This window comes from Ursus arctos, unplaced genomic scaffold (genome assembly GCF_023065955.2).
Source record: "Ursus arctos isolate Adak ecotype North America unplaced genomic scaffold, UrsArc2.0 scaffold_11, whole genome shotgun sequence".
In the NCBI taxonomy this organism is placed as follows: domain Eukaryota; kingdom Metazoa; phylum Chordata; class Mammalia; order Carnivora; family Ursidae; genus Ursus; species Ursus arctos.
This window is the reverse complement of record NW_026622775.1, coordinates 59,876,253-59,888,456: the sequence shown is the minus strand read 5'-3', so window position 1 is coordinate 59,888,456 and position 12,204 is coordinate 59,876,253. Positions and strand designations below refer to the sequence as shown.

Sequence of the window (12,204 nt, the reverse complement as noted above, 5' to 3'; positions counted from 1 at the left end):
AGACTGAACATACTGTTTCCACAGCCTTTAAATGTATTGGAAATATATAGATTTTAAATTCTGAAATAAGGCCTGTCCCCTAACGGTGTGAATTAATCTACTTTTTTTGCTCCCCTGGGATTTCATATGTTTGTGCTATAACATTTAAATCACACTAGTTCTTAATGTATACTTATTAACTGTGTTAAGTGTCTTTTCCACACCTCTCACCCTTCCATAATTGTACAAGGAACTCTGTAGGAACTGTGATTTATCATGTTCATTTGTGTGTCCTATTTTTGACCCGGAGGGGCACAGAAGTAATGTTGTTGAATAAATGAATGAATAAATGAACTTTAAAATCCACTAAATGTTTTAATAGGACACAAAAGACACTAATTGTTCAGGAAAAGATCGACATATCGGACAACATTAAAATTAAAGAATTTCAGAGAAATGCACTGCTTTCAATTTCATTCTTACAATTAGGAAAGTATTACAGAGATTCCCAGGTATTTTCCAAACATTCCTGAAATGTTTTCACTGTTTCAATGTCTTGACAGAAATTCATGTTGCCTTAAGAATATTTGTGCAGTAATTAAGCCTTAACCCAGACAAAATGTTAAATTAATTGCAAAATGATAGATTCCATTACATGGATAGCATTTCTTTTGCCGCAAATCCTGCATGAAATTGTTTCTTCAGTCTGAAAAGAATTTATTCATTCCTACTGGGACATCATTACCATTTTAATTTAAGTTAATATGCCTTTAATTTTATTAATACTTCTATTGTCACGATCCCTTCTTTCATTTTGCTTTTATTTCAGAAAAAAAAATTAGTTCTTCGTGTAAGAAACATGTTTTACTTATTTTCTTTGTGTTAGAAATTTAAAGCATTTATCAGAATTATTAGCTATTACGTGCCCATTTAGTAATTCATGACTATTCCCATTACAAAATTTAAACTTTGCTGTCTTAAATTTGTGAGTGGAAGAGTAGCTTCAGAAATGTAAGCATCTATTCTCTAAATTCCAATGCATGGACCTTATTTGGCTTAACAAAACTAGTTAATTAGCAATATTTTCAATTTTTGACTTGGGAAAAGAGGAATAAAAAGAAAGACTTTATTTTTTGAGTCATGAGAGCTTTCCCATATGTTATTTTGTTAGTCACCAGACCAATCTGACTGTAGCACTATAACAAGATTGCCAAGAAGAAAATGGTAAGGCTCAGTTTCTTCCCCAAAGTCATAAGCTCTTAAGTGGTGGAGCCTGATATTAAATCCCTAGATGTGTGGCCTCAAAGCTCACGAATCTGCTTTTGTCAAGGTCATCATTAATTAATCTTCATTTGTCATTATCTGCCTTTCTCTACCAACCAGTAGTATTTGGCATAATTTTTCACTGCTTCCTTCTCCTTCCCCCAAAGGTCATTTCCTTTTATTAAATGTTGATTTTTACAGACCAGAAATACAAAATAAAAGTAGAAATAGGCCCTGGTTAGAAGTTACAGCCCTGACCTCACATGACTCCTGCTGCAGCAAATTGAACATATTCTTAATGCTGGGAAATTAGGAGAATTTTGACCCTGCATTGACCTGCCTCCCACCCAATCTCTCCCCAAGTTATAAAGAGTCATCCACGTGAAGCAGCAGGTAGGACACCTCTCTTGCTGCCCGGTGAAGGGCATATCATCAGAACTTGTTTGGATGGCACATACCCCAAGGATGACATTTCACATGAGGAGAAGCTGGTACCAAAACATGGATGGGGAGACTAAGGTGCGACGGGACAAGAGCAAGGAGGGAACATTTTCCTCTCTCTGCTTACAGGATCCTGTTACGCAGTCCTCCGAGCTGGGGAAGTACTGGCTAGTTTTTCTTCTTTAGAGTCCTTCTCCTGCCTTCTCCTCTCCTCCTCCTCCTTCTTCTTTTTCTCTTGTTCTTTCCTAAAAGGTTGTCATCACAGGACATGGACTATTTCCTTGAGGCCCTCATTTAGCTGCCTTGAGAATGACTTGGAAAATGAGCCCCTGGAAAGTATTGATTTCTTTCCCATCTTTACTTTTCTTTTTCTTTGACTTGTCTCTCTTAGAAGACTCACTGTGGACTCTTTTATATTCTTTCATGGCATTTTCATATTCCTTCCTAGTATCCTCAACCTTGCAATGTCATTCCTCTTTCTTCTCCTTGGACGTTCCCTTCCAGGTCTTGTTTACCTTCTTGGAAAGATCTGTAATACCGATGTTACGGTGCTCTGACATGGTCTTTCCTCAGCCAGCACTGAGCCGGAGCATCTGTGCATAAATATGCCCCTTGGGTCATAGAGCTCTTTGCTCTTCGCTATCTCCACAGGCTTCTTGCAACTTACGAACCTTGGTCTTTTTGAGGTGTTTCCTCTTCTTTTCATTCCAGTCACTGTCATCCTCATTACTGAAGGAACCGGCCAAGGCATTGCTGTCAAACGTCTCTGCCATTTCTTCCTCCTCTTCACCTGAGTTGACTGTCTTACTGGTTCCTTCTCCTGAGTCATCTCTGTTGTTGATGGCATTCTCTGAGTAGGCATCCTTTATCAGTTCCAGGGGGCATTATGCTCATCTTTGTCACAGTAAGGGACCTATTTATTGTAGTTCTGATTTATCTTCTCTTTCAATATTTCATTTTTGATGTTGAACCTTTTGTATTAACAAAATCAATTTCCCATACACTTGCCTTTTGATGCTTCTGATGGTGTACTGAGTGCCCTGCTTGGTCTTAGTATCAAAGTCAAAGGAGCAAGAGGCGAGGCCACAGGCAGAACAGACAAAGGAGATCTCGTCAGAGCAGATGTGCATAGGTGGCTTGTAAGCCTAGATAAAACATTGCTCCAGCAGTGTTTTGATCCTGCCTTATAGGAACAGGTGATGCACCAGGCCCCTGAGTGCCTTTGGAAGTTGTTCATTAGTGTTTTCATAACCCAATTAACCATCTCTTTGAGGGATCTTGACACATTCTTGGTGATCTGTCCATCAAAGTGCTTCTCCATCTCTTTCTCATTCATCATGGGAGTCAAGAAAATGTCCTTGGGGTGCCTAGGTGACTGAGTCTGTTAAGCGTTGGTCTCTTCCATTCAGCTCAGGTCATGATCTCAGGGTTGTGAGATCAAGCCCCACATCAGGCTCTGCACTCAGTGGGGAGTCTGAGGATCTTCTCTCTCTCTCTCCCTCTCTCTCTCTCTGCCCCACCCTGCACTTGCTCTGTCTCGTGCTCTTTTTCTCTCTAAAAATAAATAAATTAATCTTAAGAAAAGAAAAGAAAATGTCCTTGTTCTTGGAGAAAAGGAAGATCAGGAAGTGGCAATAGGTTTGGTCTTGCCTGATGGGCAGATCCAGGCTGATCACAATGAATATCTGGTGTTGATCCTTGTTGGGTAGCAAAAAGAGATTAAGTATCTTGGTAAAGGGGATCTTACAGTCAAAGGTCTTGCTGTGCAGCTGCAGAAAGTTGGGGTGGATCCAAATGTTCTCACAACCCCAAGAAGTCAGATATTGCAGCTTCTGGAAAGTGCATCTCCAGGCCTCCAGGATTTTGGACATCTTAGCATGTACTCGGCAAAGGCCTCAACCAGGTCCACATCATCCTCTAGGGTGGGAGACACATAGAAGTGCACCTCCATGAGAGAGACTGGCATCAACATTCTGGTGGAATTCTGGTGTCTCCTCATTCTTGCCTGTGGTGTCCTGGGACATGTTGCTGAAGGGTATTTCAAAAAGCAGCTGGTTACCAATGTCAAAGGAAAACAGCAGTCCACCAAACTTCACTGTCCCTCGGTTTTAGCTCTTCATACATAGGACCTTCTCTATTAACTCAAGGCAATAGTAGGTCGTGAAGGAATCAGAGTTTCTTAAATCTGGATTCTTACAAGCCATCATACTTGTAGACGTGGCTGTTCTTTGTGAGAAATTTAAGTCTATGATCCAGAACTACACTGCACGAGGTGACTTCCATTAGCACTCCAGCCTGGATGCTGTCCATTATGCCTGTCTTGCTGTTCTTAAAGATTGCACCCAGGTGGCTCAACCTCAGCCAATTATCATTCATGGGGCCTTTCACCTCCTGATAGATACCTTGAACTCCAGAGTTCCTGCCATAAGAATGAAGATTTGTCTTACGTGTTTCCCACTGTTTTCTCAATACAGCATAGAGACCATTTTGCACTTAGTAAATATTTGTGGAATAAATGAAAGAATTAAGGAATGTATGCCTTTCATAGTACAGCTTGGTATGGGCCATGTATAGGTTTATGTCACAGCTGTGTCTGTATAAACATCAACAATACCTCACTAATGATAAATATTGTTTCTATAAATGACACCATGTTTACCCTATCACTCACATAAAAAAAACTAGGGGCTTCCTGTTTCTGGTTTCACACATAAAGAGCTTGGAAGTTGCCACTTAATCCTAATAACAAGTAAAATGGTGAACAGACAGAAAAATCAACAACTCTTCTAGGATCCAAAGGAGAAATGAGAACATAAGGCACACCAAGACCCTCAAGATTGGAGAGACAGGTGCCTATAGACAGTCTCAGCTTACTGGAGCAGAGACCTCATGTGTGGAAATTGTCATGTGAACCACGTATTATAGGAGCCTAACTGCCTTAAAGGAAGGGAAAACCAACTCCAGTCACTCTAGCCTTTCATGCGGAGGAAGGGAAATAACCAACTCCAACCCACTCTAGCTGTCCTTTACCACCGAGGAGGGAGGAAAAAACTAAGAAACATCGTGAACTTCATAGTCCGGAGGTATTGGTTTATTAAAAGATTGGAACCTAATCATTAGACTATAGAACACTTTCTCTTCCCCACATCTCATCACCACATTCCTAAAGACCTATTTGTAGCAGTTCCTTTTACCAAGTACATCATGTGTGACTATTAAGAAAAATTACATGACATACCAAAAGGAACCCCCCCACCACAATTTGAAAAGATGGAGCAAGTGTCAGAACCAGACATGGCAGAGATATTGGATTTATCATACCAGGAATTTAAAACAATGATGATTCTTATGCTGAGGGCTCTAAGGGATGAAGTAGACAGCATACAAGGACAAATGGCAATTGTAATTAGAGAGATGGAAATCCTAAAAAGACCCAAGGAGAAATGCTAGAGATAAAGACCAAAAACAAAAACAAAAACCCAAAAAAACCTACTGTAACAGAAATGAAGAATACTTTTAAAAGGCTTAATAGTAGACTGGAAAGGCCTGAGGAAAGAATCTCTCAGCTTGAGGATATGTCCATAGAAAACCCCCAAACTGAAAAGTAATGAGACAAAGACTGGAAGGAAGAGAACAGAATATTAAAGACTGAGGGACAACTATAAAAGGTGTGACATATGTATAATGGGGATTCCGCAAGGAGAAGAAAAACAGAAAGGAACAAATAAATATTTAAAACAGTAGTGACTGAGAATTTCCCCAAGTTAATGCCAGACAGCAAACCATAGGTCCAGAAAAGTTCAAAGAACATCACACAGGATAAATGTCAAAAAAACCACAAAAAACAAAAAACCCTACACCAGGCATATAACTTTTTAAACTATAGAAAATCAAAGATAAAGAAAAAAATCCTGGAAGAGTGCAAAGACACACCCTACCTATAGAACAAAATGAGAATTACATCTGACTTCTTAAAAACCGTTCAGGTGAGAAGAGAGTGGGGTGGAATACTTAGTGTCAAGAGAAAAAAAACACCAACTAGAATTTTGTACCCTGAAAAATTATTCTTCAAAAGGGAGCGAGAACTAAAGCCGTTCTCACACAAACAAAAATTGAGGGAATTTGCTGCCAGTAGAGTTGCCTTGCAAGAAATGTTAAAAGAAGTTCTTTACAGAGAAGGGAAATAATATAGGTCAGAAACTCAGATCTACATAAAGAAGGGAAGAGCACTGAAGAAGAAATAGTGAAGATAAAGTTTAAAACTTTTAATTTTCTTATTCTTAATTGATATAACAGATAACAGTTTGTTCAAAATAATAATAGTGACTGCATTTTTAACAGTTTAATTGAGAAACAATTTGACAAACATCACTGTATATGTTTGAGGTGTACAGCATGATGGTTTGATTTATATATATTGTGAAATGATTAACGCAAGAAGTTTAGTTAACAACCATCATTTCATATAGATGCAATAAAAACAAAAGAAATTCTCCTGTGATGAGAACCCTTAGAATCTACCGCATTAACAGCTCTCCTATATGTCATCCTGCTGTATTAGTCATCATGTTGTATATTACATCCCCAGTACTTATTTGTCTCATCACTGGAAGTTTGTATATTTCGATTACATTCCTCCAGATCCTCCACCCTCCACTCCCTGCTTCTGGGAACCACAAATCTGATGTCATTTTTTTTTTTTTTTATGAGTTTGGTGTTTTTTGAATTGTTTTATTTTTTTTTATGAGTTTGGTGTTTTTTGAATTGTTTTATTTTGTTTTTAGATTGTTCTCACATGTAAGTGAGATCACACAGTATTTATCTTTCCCTGACCTATTTCATTTAGCATAATGCTCTTAAAGCCAATCCATGTTGTTGCAGATTGTAGGATTTTCTCATTTCTCATGGCTGAATAATATCCCATTACACACACACACACACACACACACACACACACACGTTCTTTACCAAGTTCCCTCATTGATGGACACTTACCTTAGTACCATGTCTTGGGTATTGTAAATAATGCTGCTATGAACACTGGGGTTCAGATATCTTTTCAAATTTATGTTTTGGTTTCCTTTGCATCCTTGGAAGTAGAATTGTTGGATCATATGGCAGTTTTATTTTTAATTTTTTGAGTATCCTCCATACTGTTTTTCCATCATGGCTGTGTCAACTTACAATCCCGTCAACAATGCAAAGGGGTTTCCTTTTCTCCACAACCACACCAGCATTTGTTCTCTCTTGTCTTTTGGATGATGGCCATTCTAACAGGCAGGTGGTGATATCTCCTTGTGGTTTTAATTTGCATTTCCCTAATGACTAGTGCTGTTCAATATCTTTTCATATACCTGTTGGCTATTCACATATCTTCTTTGGAAAAATATCTATTAGGTCCTGTACCCTTTTTGAATTGGATTATTACTGTTGTTATTAATTTTGCTACACAGTTGTATGAGTTCTTTGTATATTTTGGATATTAACCCCTTAACAGATATATGATTTGCAAATATGTTTTTCCTATTCCATTGGTTGTCTTTTCACTCTGTTGTTGATGGTTCCTTTTGCTGTGCAGAAGCTTTTTAGTTTGATATGATCCCACTTGTTTATTTTGATTTTGGTGCTTGTGCTTTCTATGTGATTTCTAAAAAATGGATAATCAAGGAATACTATGAATTAACTCTATGCCCATAAAACTGATAATCTAGATGAAATGGGCCAATTCCTTGAAAGACATACAATGCCAAAATTCACACAAGAAAAAATGGAAAAACTGAATAAGCCTGTATTTATTAAAGAATTTGACTCGATAGCAAATAACCTCCCCAAACAGAAAGCTGGGGCCCAGATGGATTCACTTTTGAATTCCACCTAACATTTAAGGAAGAAAATATACCAATTATTTAGGATCTCTTTCAGAGGACAGAAGCAGAGAGAATACTTCCTAACTCATTTTGTGATGCTAGCATTACTCTACTACCAAAACAGACAAAGACATTATGAAAAAAGAAAGTTGTAGATTAATTTCCTTTTGAGCGTAGATGCAAAAATCCTCAATAAAATATTAGCAAATAAAATCCAACAATGTATAAAAAGAATTACATACCATAACCAAGTGAGATTTATCCCAGATATACAAAGCTGATTCAACATTCGAAAATCAATTAATGTAATCCATTGCATTAACAGGCTGAAAAAGAAAAAAATCACATGATCATATCAATAGGTGCAGAAAAAGCATTTGACAAAATCCAACACCCATTCTTGATAAATATCTTAATAAGTTAGGAACACATGAGAATTTCTGCAACTTGATAAGGAATAGCTACAACAAACACCCCCCCCCCAAAAAAAACCAAAAAGACCTCTACAGTTAGCATACTTAATGATGAGAAACTTGAAACTTTCCCACTGAGACCAAGAACAAGGCAAGGATATCTCCTATTACTACTCCTTTTCAACTATCATGTTGGAAGTTCTAACTAAGGCAATAAAACGAGAAAGGAAAATAAAAGGAATACAGATTGGGAAGTCAGAAATAAAATTAACTTTGCAGATGATACAATCATCTACACTGAATATCTGGCTTTCCCAGATTCAAGTCCGATCATGTTATTCTTTCATTGTTCTCTATTATTTTTCCTTCTTTCTCTTTCTTTTTTTATTGAAATATAATTAACATATAGTGTTTTATTAGTTTCAGATATACAATATGATAATTCCACAATTCTATACAATACTCAGGGCTCATCAGGATACGTGTACTCTTAATCTCCTTTATGTTTTTCACTCATCCTCCCACCCACCTCTTCTTTGGCAACTGTCAGCTTGTTCCCTGTATTTAATAGTCTGGATTTTTTGTTTGTTTGTTTGTTTGTCTTCTTTTTTTGTTTATTCACTTGTCTTGTTTCTGCAATTCCACATATGGGTGAAATCATGTGGTATTTGTGTTTCTCTGATGAGGATATGGAGAAAAAGAAACACTTGTGCACTGTTGGCAGGAATGCAAATCGGTGCAGCCAGCATGGAAAACAGTATGAAAGTTCCTCAAAAATTTAAAAATAGAATACTATATGATCCAATAATTCCACTACTGGGCATTTGCCCAAAGAAAACGAAAACACTGATTTGAAAAGATCTATGCACCCCTATGTTTATTACAGCATTATTTACAATAGCCAAAATACTGGAAGCAACCCGAGTTCCCTTTGTTTTTCCCTATTATCTTCAGATGAAGATATAACAGACTCTTTAAGACTGAACTAGTGTTATTTTTCCATCACATACTCCAGCACTGCGTACTTTACCTGTTCCAAACTTCTTTCAGAACCCCCAGCATGCAGTGGGATATCTCACCTCAAGCATGCTTATCTTGTGCCTCAGCATACTCTTACTTTGGTTCCTCACTTGGTTACCCCCCACTTATCTCTCAAATGTTAGCTCAGACATCCCCTTCAAGACATGTCTTTGAAGGTCAGCCTTGATCAGGAGATCCTCATAGGTGTTCCTCTAAATACCACGGGACTCTGTCTACTTAGTCCTCACCACTCAGCCCTGAACACTGTAGACTTTCTTAAACACTCCTGTCTCTATTCAATCCCTTACCCAACATCTTTTTGCCATTTTTTTTCCAGTAAAGCTCTTCTTTCCCACTGCCATTAATTCAGATTATATTCATTTACCTCATCCATGAATATTCTCTGACTGTTCTTGCTCTGAGAGTTGAAATACTTCGGCACTTTTTGTGTGCACCTCAAATTTTATTGTAAACAAATGTATAACATGGATTATAATTCCAACAGAATCAATAATATCTTGGGGGAAAAGGATGCATTTTAGATGTCTATACCTTTCTATAGGATCGAATTCTGAATTAAGAACATAGTAGGTGCTCAGCAACTATTTAGTGGTTGATTTCACGCTCCTTATTGGCATTTTCATGGAGCTGTTCTTAGATACAAGTACAATTGGACGCTCACACATAAAGGTATTCAATCTTATTTGAGCAGAACTGTGTGGATTTCTGTTTTGGTTTAAGATATAGTATAGTGCTGATTTCCATGGATCCGTATGTATGTTTGGTTAGAATCTTACTATGTTAGGAGCTTAAGACATAAGGCTAAAGAACTCAAAGGTTAAGCCCCTGAGCGCTAATTAACCTGGTTTGGAATGATCCCTGGGTCTCATTCTAGCTGAATAACCTCAGGCAAGTCACTGAATTTCAGTCTCAGTTTTCTCATCTGTAAAGCAGAGATAATGAGTTCCTACTTCATAGACCATTCAGAGAATTAAAAAACATGGAATGTCTGTCAACATGTAAGGAAAGAATTGTCAACAGTGAATTGTATACCCAAGGGAACTATCCTTCAAAAATGAAGGAAATCCAGACATTCTCTCATGAATGGAAACACAAAGAATTTGTCACTAGTAGACCTACCCTTCAAGAACAGCTAAAGGAAGTTCTTCAAATGAAGAGGAAATGACAAATGAAGGAATCATGGAGCATCAGGAAGGGCAGAATAATGTAAGAGCAGATATATGGGCAAATATAATAGACAATCTTTCTCCTCATGCCCCTCTTTTATCCATTATAATGTTTTAGATTTTAATTTAATTTGAATTTGATTTGTTTTTAATTTAGTTGTACTAATAGCAAAAAAAAAAAAGAGCTTCTAAAATATTTAGTATAATGCCTGACACAGAGCATAAGTGTTTAATTTATACTAATTTTTGTTATGAAAAGGATTTAAAGATCAGAGCGCCAGGGTGGCTCAGTCGGTTAAGCCTCAATTCTTGATTTTGGCTCAGGTCATGATCTCAGGGTCATGAGATCGAGTCCCCCACCCCTCCTTTGTCAGGCTCTGTGCTCAGTGGGGAGTCTGCATGAGATTCTCTCTCTAAAATAAATAAATACATCTTTAAAAAAAGGATTTATAGATCAAGTCTAAACTTCTCATTTCATCTCTAAGGAAAATGAAATCTAGAGAGGGCAGATGACTTGACCACTAGTTAATGAAAGAAATGGCCTAGATAAAAATCTAGGTCTCCCGATACTCATTGTTCTTCTAATTCCCATATTGCTTTGCAGTCAGCCGAGGGCTTCCTGAAGGCCTTGTAAAGATTCTGCTTCATCTTATTGTAAGTTTATCGTGCTGTGGGAGCACTGGATATGTAAAATTTTGAAATTAAAAGAACAAAAACATATGGAATTGTTGAATCACTATACCGTACAGCTGGAACTAAAATAACTGTGTGTTAACTTACTGGAATTAACATTTAAAAAGTATTTATTTATTTACTTAAAAAAATTTTTTTAAAAAGGAATAAAAACAAAAATACTTATTTCATCATACCCAGTTCATTTGTTTTTCAAAATGACCTATAAAGTTGTTCTTTACATGGCCAGTGATAAAAATTTCATTTGAATTTACACGGACTTGAGGTATAGTCATCTTTTCAGAAATGCAAACATTATTTTGAGTTCAGTCCAGTGGTATTTTTATCTTATAGGAGTTTATTGTTTTACTCTAGAGGTTTCTTTTTAAAAATTCTATTTTGAATTTAAAAATGCTCATGATTTTCCTCTTCCAAGTAGATCCTACTTGCTATTTTAAAGAATGCTTTCTTAAGTATGAAAAGAATGACTGATTCCATCTTATGTTTGTGGTTAAATGACAGAAAGGAAAGAAATTCGCCATGGAGTTTACAAAAGGGAGGTCAATAACAACGTTTTAACAGAGATTTGAAAATAAAACTGCCTTACTTATCAGGAAGGATACTTTTTTCCATATTTGTATGAACATTCATCTGTAACAATAATGATTTGTTTGGCTCATTTAGAATCACAGATTTTTTGAAAGTGAGGAAAATTCTTTTACAAGGAGAGCGAAACTGACTCCCGTGCATATTTAAGACATGAATCCCAAGTCTTTCTTGTTTCTGTTTCTGTTTTTTCCCCCCCAAAAAACTGCATAAATGAGGAAGTAGTGCCAAGGACCTATTAGTAATAGTTATTTCCTAATTGCAGTGGGAAGCATCCTGCATGTTTAAATAAATATTGTTAACTCTGACCCCTCGCTTGGCCAGGACTGATAAGGCAATTGTTTGACCCATACGAAGCGCATACAGTATATACACAGAGTGGAGTGCAGCAGGAAAACAGGAAACAATAAATCAGAAATTAGAGCACTGATTGTTGTAGCTAATTACATCAGGCTTCTGCTTAATTTCTCACTCTGTCATTCTAACCTGATTTTCTTGCCAACAGACTTTGCAAATTGCTGGTGTCACGTACATTCAGCAAATAATAATCCTTAGTTACTGTGACTGACAAATGAATGAGCAGGAGAAGATAGTTTATTATGCAGGGATGAACTGAGACATTCACCAGATACCTGCCTGGATGCTTTTGTAATTCACTTACCTAGATGTGCTGCATGATGCATTTTTCCAGGAGCAGAGATTTTGGCATCAAGACAGCTTAATTAGATTTGTGGTTTGGTTTGATAATATTGAGTA

The 12,204-nt window shown here is 37.0% G+C and overlaps 1 pseudogene; it reads right to left on the bottom strand.

Moving 5' to 3' along the window:
• Positions 1-1,942: 1,942 nt before the first annotated feature.
• On the bottom strand, positions 1,943-6,689 carry LOC113270024 (FACT complex subunit SSRP1-like; annotated as a pseudogene).
• Positions 6,690-12,204: the final 5,515 nt, after the last annotated feature.